This window comes from Eublepharis macularius, chromosome 12, assembly GCF_028583425.1.
Source record: "Eublepharis macularius isolate TG4126 chromosome 12, MPM_Emac_v1.0, whole genome shotgun sequence".
Taxonomy (NCBI): domain Eukaryota; kingdom Metazoa; phylum Chordata; class Lepidosauria; order Squamata; family Eublepharidae; genus Eublepharis; species Eublepharis macularius.
In genome coordinates, this window is record NC_072801.1 from 48295514 (window position 1) to 48308121 (window position 12608).

Sequence of the window (12608 nt, forward strand, 5' to 3'; positions counted from 1 at the left end):
GCCCTGGAGGGAGCAGGATTCAAAAATTGCAGAAAAGATGGGGAACACCTGGGAGATGCATGGAAACACCATGATGTTGTAGGTAGGACTGCCAATTAGACTGGAGAAAAATGGCTTTTCTCTTTCACAGAAGCTTAATGGGCTGTGATTTACCAGGTGATGATTTACCTCCATGCTGTAAAAAGCTTCAGCTGCCCATTTTCACAAATTTCCACTGTTCAAAGGACAGGATACTTTCCCCCCTCCAGGCCAGCTGGCAACCCTGCTCAGTAGCATCCAAGCTGGAGCAATCCGCCTCCGTGTAAGTGTCCTTAGGTGGAGTTTCTGCCAATTTAAGAAGGAGGGGGGAGGGGCAACATTTAAAGTGATCTGGAGAGTCCCTTTGGGATGCTCGTTATTTTCTGCATGTTCAGCAGGCTCATTAGTGTTCAGAAGCCAAATGTGATGTCATAGGGCTGTAGGTGTGGATATTTCTGGGCCAAAAATAGAGAGGGGATTAGCTGCTAATTTCTGTGTCTGGAGGTTTGTTTCAATTTGCAAATTGTCTACCTTTGCCTGGAGGAAGTTCTTCATCTTCTCGTCTGGGTGAATTAGTATACATAGTGGAGATGTACCGACATTTGTGATGAATATTTACTATGAATGGTACTAAGTAGAATAAATCATGGTTAAAGTGGATTAGGCATGTTCACATGGGCTACTGGAAAAGAGAACTAAATCATTTGAGGCCCTGACTATACCGAGTAATAAATCCGGATTAAATCAAGAAATGAAATCAAGGACATCTTGGTGTGTTCACCATGTTAAACTGGTATCAGTGCTGGAGTAATCAGTTTTGAGAGGCAGTATCTCAGAGCCAATTCCTGATCAAAATTGAATTGATGCTTCATTTTGTTCAGTGAATCATGAGCATCTAGCAATCGTTACTCCAGAGTAAATGCAGGAATCTGAGCAAGAGTTGTTTGCGCAGGCCCCAAGGCAACAAATATTAAAGCATTTAAAACATTAAAATAACATTTAAAATGTATATATAAATACAAATAAGTGGGTACTCAATCAGATCAAGCCTGAATTCTCCCTAGAAGCTAAAATGATAAAACTGAGGCTATTGTACTTTGGTCACATTATGAGAAGACAAGATTCTCTGGAAAAGTCAATAATGCTAGGAACAGTAGAAGGCAGTAGGAAAAGAGGAAGACCTAAAATAAGATGGCTTGACTCAATAAAAGAAGCAAGTCCTCCAGTTCGCAGGATCTGTTCATGATAGGACATTTTGGAGGTCTTTCATTCATAGGGTCACCATAGGTTGGAGGCGACCTGATGGCGCGTGCGCGTGCACACACACGTACACACACAATAAAAACCGTATAAACACACACACACACCACCAGGGAGGAGGCTGATAAGAGTTTACTGGGGGTACACCAAATGAAACAAAAAAAGTCTTCACCTGCTGGCAGAAGACGGTGACAGAAGTACGTTGGTATTGGTACATCTGAGCTCCCATTGGAAACAGTGATTGCATTGCATGGTCACAGAGATACATGAAAAGGGATTCATCTTGCCATATGGCGGCTCCTCCCATGCATATGTGAGAGAGAATGAATTGGGTGCTTAGTTGGGATCAAGCTGAAAAGATTTTTTTTTGGCTGATTTGTGCCCCATACACACTAAACCATGGCTCCGCTCCTACTCACACTTTCCTGGGAGTAAGCCCCATGGAATTAAACAGGACTTACTTCTAAGTGGATCTGTTCTTGTGCTCATTTGCAGTCCAGGCCTTATGTTTGCTCAGAAGTAATTCTGGCAGATCTTAATGGGACCTTCTTGAAAGTAAATATGCTTTAGGAATTGAAGTATGACTTTCATTTACATTAAATCAAGGCAAACAAACCATGTCAGGGGTCTCCAGGTAGAGAACAGAGTGCTGGGATAAAGCAGGATATGGTCTGCAGGTGTCAAATGAGGGACTTCATCCAAGCTGGCTGTGGCTAACTGACGGAGTACATGCTTTGTTTGAAGATGGTTGTAGGTTCAGTTCCCATCAACTACAGGTGAGGGAACTTGCGGAAAGACCTTTCTTTTCCTGAATCCTGTGGAGAGCTGCTTTCAATCAGAGTAGACCTTATTGAATCAGATGGAACAGTGGTCTGATCATAGAATCATAGGGTTGGAAGGGACCTCCAGGGCCATCTAGTCCAACCACCTGCACAATGCAAGAAATTCACAACTACCTCCCCTTCCCCCTCCACACGCCAGATGGCAAAACACTGTCAGGATCCCTGGCTAAACTGACCTGGGGAAAATTGCTTCCTGACCCTAAAGTGGTGATTGGCATTACCCTGGGCTTGTAAGAAGGGGCCACGAGAATTAAAGCACTGATGTAGCCCTTCCCGCTTTCCCTCTCATGATCTGCCTAGGTTCACGGAATCAGCATTGCTGTCAGGTGGCCATCTAGCCTCTGCTTAAAAGCCTCCAAAGGAGAGCCTGTTCCACTGAGGGACCACTCTGTCAGGAAGTTCTTCCTGATGTTCCTAATGATATAGCCTTCCTTACAGGGTTGTTGTGAGAATAAAATAAAAGAGAGCAGAATGATGTAAGCTGCCTTGGGTCCCCCCAAAGCAGGATATCAATGAAGGAAATAAACAAGGCAGCTTCATATTTCAAGATTAAAGATGGGAGCCGATCAGCTTTTCTGCTGATGAAAAGGGGAGGAGTGGTCCCCTTAGGTCACCCAAAAAGTCTATACTAGGGATTGTGGGACCCCCCCCCATGGGCAAAAGCAATGTGGGTTTGGGGCTGTAGTAAGCAGGTGTGAACAAAACTGGCTGGATCCAACCATAGGGTTGGAATGTGGAGCTGTCCATTGAAAATGGAGCCAGTATGGTGTAATGGTTAGATTGTCCAAGTTGAACCAAGGAGTCCTGGGTTCAAAACCTCGCTCTGCCCTGAAGCTCACTGAGTGACTCTGAGGCAGAGGGGGGAAGAACAGTTTATGCTCCCCTAAGCTCCTTGAAAGAGATGCTGGGCAAAAAATGGAAATAAATAATCAATGTAAGAAAGAAGCATTTATAATTTTGTGATCTTTCCATCCTATATTTGCGATGCATTATTCCACATCCCCACTGATATGAATGGCCTAGTTTTGTTTCTTTAGCATTTTGAAAGGGCTTATCTACCACACAATGATAATCTGGCACAAACCCTTCTCCCCAGGGGAAGAAATCCAGAGGATCTGGAAGTTGGTGGAGTCTAGGGGATTCAAAGAGAATTCCAAGCACCCCTCACCAAACCACAACTCCCAGGATCCATTGGGGGAAGCCATGACAGTTAAACAGGTATTCAGAAACCCAGTCTTAAGTTTATAATGTCTGAATTGTTCAGCATCATAATTCCAGGAAGAGACTCAGTTCTGTTCTCAACACATAATGTTGCCTAGTATCATGGACTGGTGGACGTATGCCTTTTCGCTCTTGCAGGCTTAATGCATCACTGTGGTGGTTTGACCACAGCAAAATCTCTTGTCATGCAGGAATCGACAGCAGAGAGAACTATAAAGTAACCGTTGGGGTCTATCTCCAGCTGTGTTCTCTGTTTTAGCACCTCATCCTTAGCCACAGATCACTTGTGCAAAATGGGCCATCCAGGTGTCTAGGGTTGTCAGGACCCATTGGATAAATGCTGGGAAATTTTGACGGTGGTGCCTATGGAGGGTGGAATATGGGGAGGATGTGACATCACTTCTGGGTGACACTCTAGAAATTCTCCGAATCTCAACGGTAAAGACAAAAGAGCCATGGGGAAATTATTAGAGCCTCACAATATGGAAGCATTTTATAGATATTTTTATTCCACTCAATTTCTCAAGGATGTGGTGGGAGCTCAGGGCAAGGGTTTGCCTACTATGGACAAGCAGGCTAATGGCAAACCTGCAGGTGTCCCTTCATCCTTCCCTTTCTCCCTTCCTCCCAAATAATCCCAATACCCTGTAAGGATCTACTTCTTCTGTCCCTGATATATCACCCGGATAGCACTTCATGGCATGTCCAACCCTTCTGACACCTGTAGTTTGGTGAGCTGCCCACCAGCCTGTGATATTAGCCAGCATTACTGTGCATTGAGAGCAAGGCTGTCTCTCTTTCTGGAATGGTGTTGTTTAGAACCCAGGCAATATATGCTGCATTCCAGCCTACGTTTCCACACTTGAATTGTGTTATTTTCTTTACATCGTTCCTCTTTTTTAAACGTTATTTTTAAGATGTTTCATAGCCCACTAATTTAATTAAAAATTCAGCTTCCGAGCCTTAATTTTATATTTTTCCCTGTCTATCTTTATTTCATTGCTGCTTCCTTTCCTCACGTTCCTCTACTAGTCTCCCAATTTCTTTTTAAAAAGAAAGTACAGAGAGGCTGATTCTGCACACGTTGGATAATGCACTTTCAATGCACTTTGTCAATCGTTTGAGGTGGATTTTTTGTTTCGCACATGAAAAAATCCGTTCCAAATGATCTATAAAGAGGATTGGAAGTGCATTATTCAACGTGTGCGGAATCACTCAGAGACAGTGCGATGTCGTGATTAGGGGGCTGGACTACGCTCTGAGGGCCCAGCTCCAAATACCCACTCTGTCAGTCTCTGTCTTTCAGCATAAACTACGTTACAGAGCTGTTGTTGTGATGATAAAAAGAAAGAGGAGAGAATGATGTCGTAAGTTGCTTTGGGTCCCCGTTGAAGAGGAAAGGGGGGGGTATAAATAAGTAATGCTTCACCAGGTAGGTTATTGTATGAATCAGATGGAGAAGGGGTGAACCACATAAGCTCCTTAGGAGAGACATGGAATAAAAAATGTATTATGTAAATTATTTTCATCTCATTTTTTATTTTGTGTCCCCCCTCCCACTTTTTTCTCTTTTGCCTTCCTTGCAGCTTTTTTCATTTTCTGCTGATTTCTCCATCTTGTTTTATTAATTTTTTGTGCTTCCAAACACTTGATGCACATAAGCTGAGTAACTTTTACAATGATCCCATGAGGTGGCCCGATATTCTAAATCCCCGTTTTACAGATAGAAAGGGGGAACTGAGAACACTGAATTCTCTGAAACTATTCAGGTCCACAATCTGTCAGTTTATGCATACTTAACTCTGAGGTTTTCTGCACTTTTTTTTTGCTGTCAGTTTTGGCCCCATACTGCTTCGATTTATCCCTTGATTTCTGCATGTATTTTTTTTTGCCTTTAGTTTTTACTTTGGGTTTTTGGTGTCCCCCCCCCCGTTTTTTCCCAGTTCTTTTGAGACCACTTTTACCTTGGACTTTTTCTGGAAGCTGATTTTGAGTCAATTTTTATCTTGTGTATAAATGTTTCTTTCAGTTTTGCTTGTCTCGCTCGCTCCCATCCACCTCCAGTCCAGTTTTTGATGATTGGACGTTCATCATCGAACCACTCCACCCCCTACCTCCCCCCCCGCTGGGTTTTGTTTTCTGTCTTTTTTAAATCATCATTTTCATAGTGTTATATCGACTTACATTGTAACAATGCGTGCAGTAGATTCCCTGAATTCCTAGCTTGCTTGCTTTTTAAAAAGTCTCAGACCCATTCCATTGCAGAGATATGCCTTTTCCCTTATATTTCTGCAAGTGAAGGTGCTAGAGACCTACTATTTTAAAAAACGAAAGCTGGGAATTCAGAGAACCTGCTGCATGCATTGTTCCCCTTTTACACTTCCTCATGCAAAGACTTCCCCATGTGTTCATTTCAGTCTTTTTAAAAATTCAGCCTTTCGATAAAACATTATAATCATATGCAAAAAATAAAAAGGGGGTGTTGCTGTGACATCACTGATGATGCCACTGATGATGACCCTCACTTGAAAATCCTGATTAGTTAAGGCATGTGTGGAACAAAATAACTGACTCCACAACTGTAAAAATACAAAAGGAAGGCAGACGTGCGGAGGAACTATATCCAAACCAACTGCAGTGCTTGGGAATCAAGTGCTAAGAAAATCAGGAATAAATCAACTGTGCTGAAAAACCCTCTGTGCTGGATTTGGTGTGACCACGGTGGGCTTTAAATGGGATTCCACCCCCAGTTCACTTTTAGCTCTTGCATAGCCCTGCTTCTCATTTTTCTGCTTTTCCTGCTTCCATCACTTCCTGTTCTTGTCTCTCTTTTTTTCTTTGTTTCTCATCTCAGAGCCAAGTTACAAGTGACGCCTTACACAGGTTGGACACTTGTCAGCTGTCAGACTATGGCACTCCAGACCTGGTAGTCTGCCTCACTCCCTTCTGCAAGAAGACAAGGTCTTTTGATTTCAAAAGGTTTATTGTGAAAGACAGCATTCAAGCCCAGATGTACATATTCCAGGTTTATAGATCCTGGCCAAGCAAAGCGTTGTTAGGAATGACTTACAGAACGAAAGTTGTTACATCTCACACTCCCTGAGCCCAGCCTCCCCCCTTGAGTTCACACAGCAAAACTTCTCAGATCTGGCCAAGGTCGAGACGACAGATAAGACAGTATCCTTTCCCATGGAATCGGCTCCGTGCAGGTGGTGGGGCCTAGAGGGAAAGAAGACTAAACACTACATAGTTAAACATGGCGTTACTCAGGTTAAACAGACTCTGACAAGCTTCCCTCAAGTTTTGATGGGAAATGTAGGCATCCTGGTCTTGCAGCTGTAATGGAGAGCCAAGCTGTAAAACCAGGACGCCTACATTTCCCATCAAAACTTGAGGGAAGCTGACAAGTGTCCAACCTGTGTAAGGCGTCACTTGTAGCTTGGCTCTCATTTCCCAAGACTGAAATGAGAATAAAGAAATTATTCAGGCCATGTAAGACCAGAGAGTTGCCTTGAAGTGCTAACCTAAACAAAATTATACTTTTTTAAGCTTAATGACTTCAGTAGACTTAAAAGGGTATAGCTCTGTTTAGGATGGCACTGCCAGTCTGCCAAGCCAAACCTCTACAGCAAGGGTTGGGATAAAATAATAAATGTCTCCCTTGCATCACTCATGTCTACCAGTCGCCACTTCTGAAATTTTCCCAGCCACGTTTTCAGATCTTGGGGTCTGCAAATACTGTTTTTGACAACATAGTATTTCTTTACCAACACTCTCTTGCTCCCTTTTTAATGTTTAGTTAGGGCAGCAGTAGTTTTAAGCCACAAAGCGCCATCTAAAGCCAGGGGGTGAGCTTCCTTTTTCCATGGTATCTGATTGTAATGTCGAGGATATGTTTGCTTCTCTTCACCCTAAATTTAGGGCACCTCTGAATGGCAGCTTTCTGCCTTCTCAGGTGGATGATCAGAAGCTGTGTCTGCAGAATAACAGGAATGTTTCCTCTCCCCACTTAATACTGCAACTGCTCTAGTATTGATTGAGCATTGATAGCTCTACCAGCAAAAAGGGGGTGGCAGGAAAAGGAGTTTTCTTATTCCCAAAATGCAAGTGCTGAAATTGACTAGACCATGGGCCTGGTTCATTCAATTTCACTCCTACCTAGGAAAAAAAGGGATATATGTAACTGAGCGTCCAATTATAGACAGGGAAGGATGAGTTCTCTTTGTCATTTGGGTGCGCATTTGTACCTTTTGGAAAACCCTGCGTAAATGCGCCCTTAGGTGTTTGCACACCCAACTGTCTTCTTTGGATAGAATATAAAGAGTTGGGTTGAAAGAGTAGTGGTTAAGAGTGCAGGAAACAAAACTGGATTATAAAATTAAAGAATGGCACATGTATACGACGTAACAATAAATTAGTATAATAGATACAACAAACAATGGGTTGGATCCAAGCAGCTTTTCCACTAGTGGAAAAGGGATCTCCTTTTGACTACTGCTAGGGATTACGGCATCTGCAGGTGCAAAAGCCATGTGGGACGGGGGCTGTAGTCAGAAGAAGAACTGGATAAGATTGAGAGAAAAAGATGGCTGGATGAAACAAAACTGGATTACAAAAGTAGAGAAATAGTGCAACAGTATAATATATACAATGAACAAAACAAAGAAATGTCTTGACATTTCACAGATGTTAGCCATGACCCTGGGTGAACTGAAGGGAAATTTTGCAACGTTTCAAAACCTGGCAAACAGTCACATTCCGATTGTGATGTTGAAACAGATCTCTCAACATTTGCCATTCAGATTTTAAAATTTGAATTTGACATCCGAGTTTGAAATACAACATTTGCTAAATTCTGTCGCAAATCAGCTGTCGGATGCTGATGACTGCTATAAGTCGGCTGTTGGTGACTCTCAAAAAGTCACGGCTACATGTCAGATACTATCAAATACTAACTGCTGCTATATGTCAGCTGTCAAATGCTATTGGCTGCATGTCCCTTACTGTGAAATTCTGATTGCTTCTATCCCAGAAACAGGATGGAGGGTGGGTGGGAATCGGAGGTCGATTGTAGAAAGGAGGAATCAGTGAAAAACTCTCTTCTTCCACGAGTGGGAATTTTACACCATCCCCTGGCTTCAAATCCTTGCTTTGACCATGAATTTCACTGAGTGACTTTGGGGCAGTCATTCTCTCTCAGCCCAGTATACCTCACTGGGTTGTTGAGAGGAAAGAAATATCCTTAACATCTTATATAAATGTGATGAATTATTGATACACAGTTCTGGACATAAAGGAGGAGCTGAGGCTTAGTGCTTTGCGGGTAGCAAGTCCCCAAGTTCAAGCCCTTGCAGCTCTAGTTAAAACGATCAGGTAGGAGGTGATGTGAATACCTGAGACCTTCAGAGTTGCTGCCAGTCAGAGTAGACAATACCTTGAAAGATCAAGGACCTCAGTGTGAAGCAGCTTCATGTGTTCAAGAAGCTGTTTTTTTGAACTGAGTACATGGATAGTGGGCTGTATCCAATGTTGCTGTGTGGGCTGTCTTAAAAGACACCCCCCCCAAGAGATGCTTTTCCAACATGGATCTCCAAAGAAAGGTATTCTGTGGACTCCCCACACTGCCTGTGCCATTGGCCCATTTCATAACTTTACACATGAACTAGTTTCCCAGAAGTTCAAAGTCATTCCCTCTCATCATCTCCTTTGCAGATCAAGGGATTGCTTCCTGCACTTCTATCTGAGATGCCTTTTGATATCTGAAAAGTGTCAGGATATATCCCCGCACATCATCTTTCTCTCTGCATATCCAGTTGCCTTATCTCACAGTGTTTGTCTTCTAGCTTTGGTCCTCTCCTCTATGTTCTTTTCAACTGACCAACATCCTCTTCTGTCCCAGGTTCATAAAATACTGGCCATCTCACATAGATATGCAGGAAATGCGCTAATATTGGTACCTGAGCATCCCTGAAGGCTGGAAGAGGGGTGGTGATGGAGGAAGGTCTCTCTAGGATAGGGGCATCCAGGATCAGTATGGTTGGGCACCTGCTTAGCATCTGGCAGCAAACGCTTCCCACCAGGAAGGAGGTGATCCCTCCAAAGGCCCTTTCAACATTGCCTAGGGGGAGGCATCTTAGAGGAGTGATGTGTGTCTCTTTTGTGACCCTTTAAATGCCACCAGCACTAAAGGAAGCAAGCAGGGCTTTGCTCCCTCCAACAGGAAATGAGAAATGGTACCAGAGTTGCAGGGGCCTCTTGAGGATAAGTCTGTTGTTGTAGCCATGATAGCAGCACGGGACCTGTGATGGTCAGAGGCCCTGCTTGTAGCTTCCTGCTGGCATCTGACTGGTAATACTGGACTAGATGGCCCACTCAACTTATCCAGCAAAGCTACTCTTATGCAAGACCTCCCATATTCTGGTGGAGGAGACTCTCAAAGGAGAGGAGCAGTAGCTCTCTCTGGCCATCTTTATCCCAGATGGCATCAATCCCAAAGACGTAGGCAGGCGTGGGGGTGGGGCTGTGCACAACTACCTGTAAGGGTGGAGAAGAGGAAGAAGCAATCCCAGCATGCTTAGTGGGCAGTGATCGCGGAAGCCCTGGGCTGTCCAAAACCTCAAATTAGCAATGCTGGAGCTAGGCAACCAATTTGTTTCTGAGAATTACCCCCAAAAGGCCCTTTCTATGGAGGGAGATCCTTTTTATACAGAACCCAAGTCTATTTCTTTGCTCATCTGCAGGACTTCACCAGTTCCACCCCCCTCCCCAACCCTTTGGAGAACAGGCAAAGCTGACAAACTGCATAAGAATCAATTAGCCATCACACCAGTTAAAACAGAATCAAACAGCAAAAAAAAATCATTTATGATTCTTCTTGATGGTACATCCCCCTCCACCCAGCATTTCATAACTGCCAGCCTGCAAATAGCTCCAAGACAGGTGGTAATATATTGACTGTCATTTTCCAACAGCCAATTCTAGATGTCAGCTGGTTTGCTCGGTTTGTAGAATCCCTTTAAACTCTATAAACAAATCTACACTTAAATTTTTCTGTTGAGGTGCTCAGACAGATCACAGCTTCTCTCTTCCACAGTCAGATGCAAATGCAAAACTTTAGATCATATGCATTTTTTTTTTATGAAGCAGATCTGGACAACTTTCAACACAAGCAGCCACGAATTGAATTGTGACCTGCTGGATGCTTAAAACTCCTCACTTTTAGTGCACTCCCAGGCAGCAAAAATATGCTTTTATTGAGCCTGGATGGACCCCAAGGATTCCTGCCCGGCTACATTCAACAGGCAAGGAGGGCGGTCATAAGTTTAGTGGTCATCTAAATTAAGGACTCTGGCTGATGAACTGAAGAGCATATCTGCAATCCCATGTCATAATAAAACCTTAATTTATGTACCAATAGCAAATCCTAATTTGTGCATAAACGCTTGTTGGCTTCTTTGCCAGTCTCCCACCTCCTGGCCGAAAGGATATATTGCCATCTATGTGTCAGTTTACATGGTTGGAAATACAAAATCTCAGAACAAAACTGCAGTTAGTTTGAACAGTGGTTAACAAGCCAGCTATGAGTCCTCATTTGACCCACGAGTTTTTTGGATGGTCTGTTTGGGCATCACACAACCAACCTGGGGTCTGATCAAACCAAACCTTATGCACCACCATTTATCACGATGCCTTCATGTAGCCTTTGGGTTCAATCCAGCCAGTTTTTCTGCTGGTGAGAAAAGGAGGAGGGTGTTTCCTCTGATCACTCCCACCCCCAAAATATTGGAGCTCATGAGACTTACATGGTGAAAAGCCATGGGGGACAAAGGCTATATTATGTTGGTGGTCAGGTAAGATTGATCCAAAAAACTGTCTGGATCCCACCAGGGCCGTTTCCACACTATTCACCTTCATCCGGAACGCTGTGGAACGTCGCGGAAAAAACGCGGAAGATAGCGTTTTCTCGCGTGAGTTTTGTGCAATGTCGCGCAAAACTCGCATGAGAAGACGCTATCTTCCACGGGTTTTTTGTGACATTCCACAGCGTTCTGGATGAAGGTAAGTAGTGTGGAAACGGCCCTGTTGACTTTCCTGCGTGGTAAAAAGCAGGACTAGGTTTCCAGATAAGGGGTTGGATCCAGCCAGCTCTTCCCCTCAGTCTTGCCCAGTTCTCCTCCTTAGTGCGTCCCCTGCCCTATATGGCTTTTATCTATGCAGATCCCATGATCCCCAGCATAGCCTTTTGGGCTGATGAAAATGGGCGCCTTTCCCCAGCAGAAAAGCTGGTCGGATCCATCCCAGTTGCTTTCTTTTGGGTGTCACCCTTTCATGCACATTTGAAGGCATCAGCAATGAACTAGGAAAGTAATCATAGGGTGGGGCTGAGTAATGCAAAGAAAATGCCAACTCGGGGGGGCAGCAGTGGTGGCAGAGGCAAAATCCGTGCTAGGTATTCACATGAAAGAGATTGACAATAGAACAGCGATACCCCTTTCACACTCATGGGTTAACACGCTATTTCTGAGGAGTCGCCACAATCGCAACAGATTCAGCTTGGCACCCGTGTGTTTCACACTGTCCGAGAAGTTTTGAATTGGCATCCTGCGTTTTGTTTCACACTCGCCTTGAAGCCTCGGTTTTGTTGTGGGCTTTGTGGGCTTTGGAATTCACATCACCCTTTTTTTTAAAAAAAAGTTTGTGCGTGCATTGTAATGTTACCACTTGAAACCTCAGCCCTCCCTATGCACATCACTACTGCATCTCTGTACGGCCTTTTTTGTACCCTAGCTTTTCACATTTGAAAACAGCGCCAAGGAGTGTTGAGAGCTGATGGTCCCCACCCAGCAAATTTTCTAACCGCCATTGGTCTAACGCGTTCATGTGAACCCAGAATGGGTGGGGTGGGGTGATCTTTTTGGAGAAAATGTAGACTCCCCATCCTTGTTTGAACACCATTTTTAAGGCCATCATTATCATTTATATTGAGCGTTAAAAATTAAAAGGGAAACGTCCAAACATTCAAATGAGCAGAAGTAGTTCTTTGCAGAGCCAGAAAGCATATCTACTGGTGGTGATTTCCCGTGGCACCTTTTTCCCAAACAGCAGTAATGTAAGAGCGTTGCTTCCTATCCATTGATAAAAAAAAAAGATGCATGACGTTGAAACGTTACTGCCCTTCGGAAATACAAAAAAAATACAGAAAAAGTGAATGGGGTGCTGAGGAGGGTGGGTCTTATTAGATCCACACAGACTAATCAGCTCAAGGAA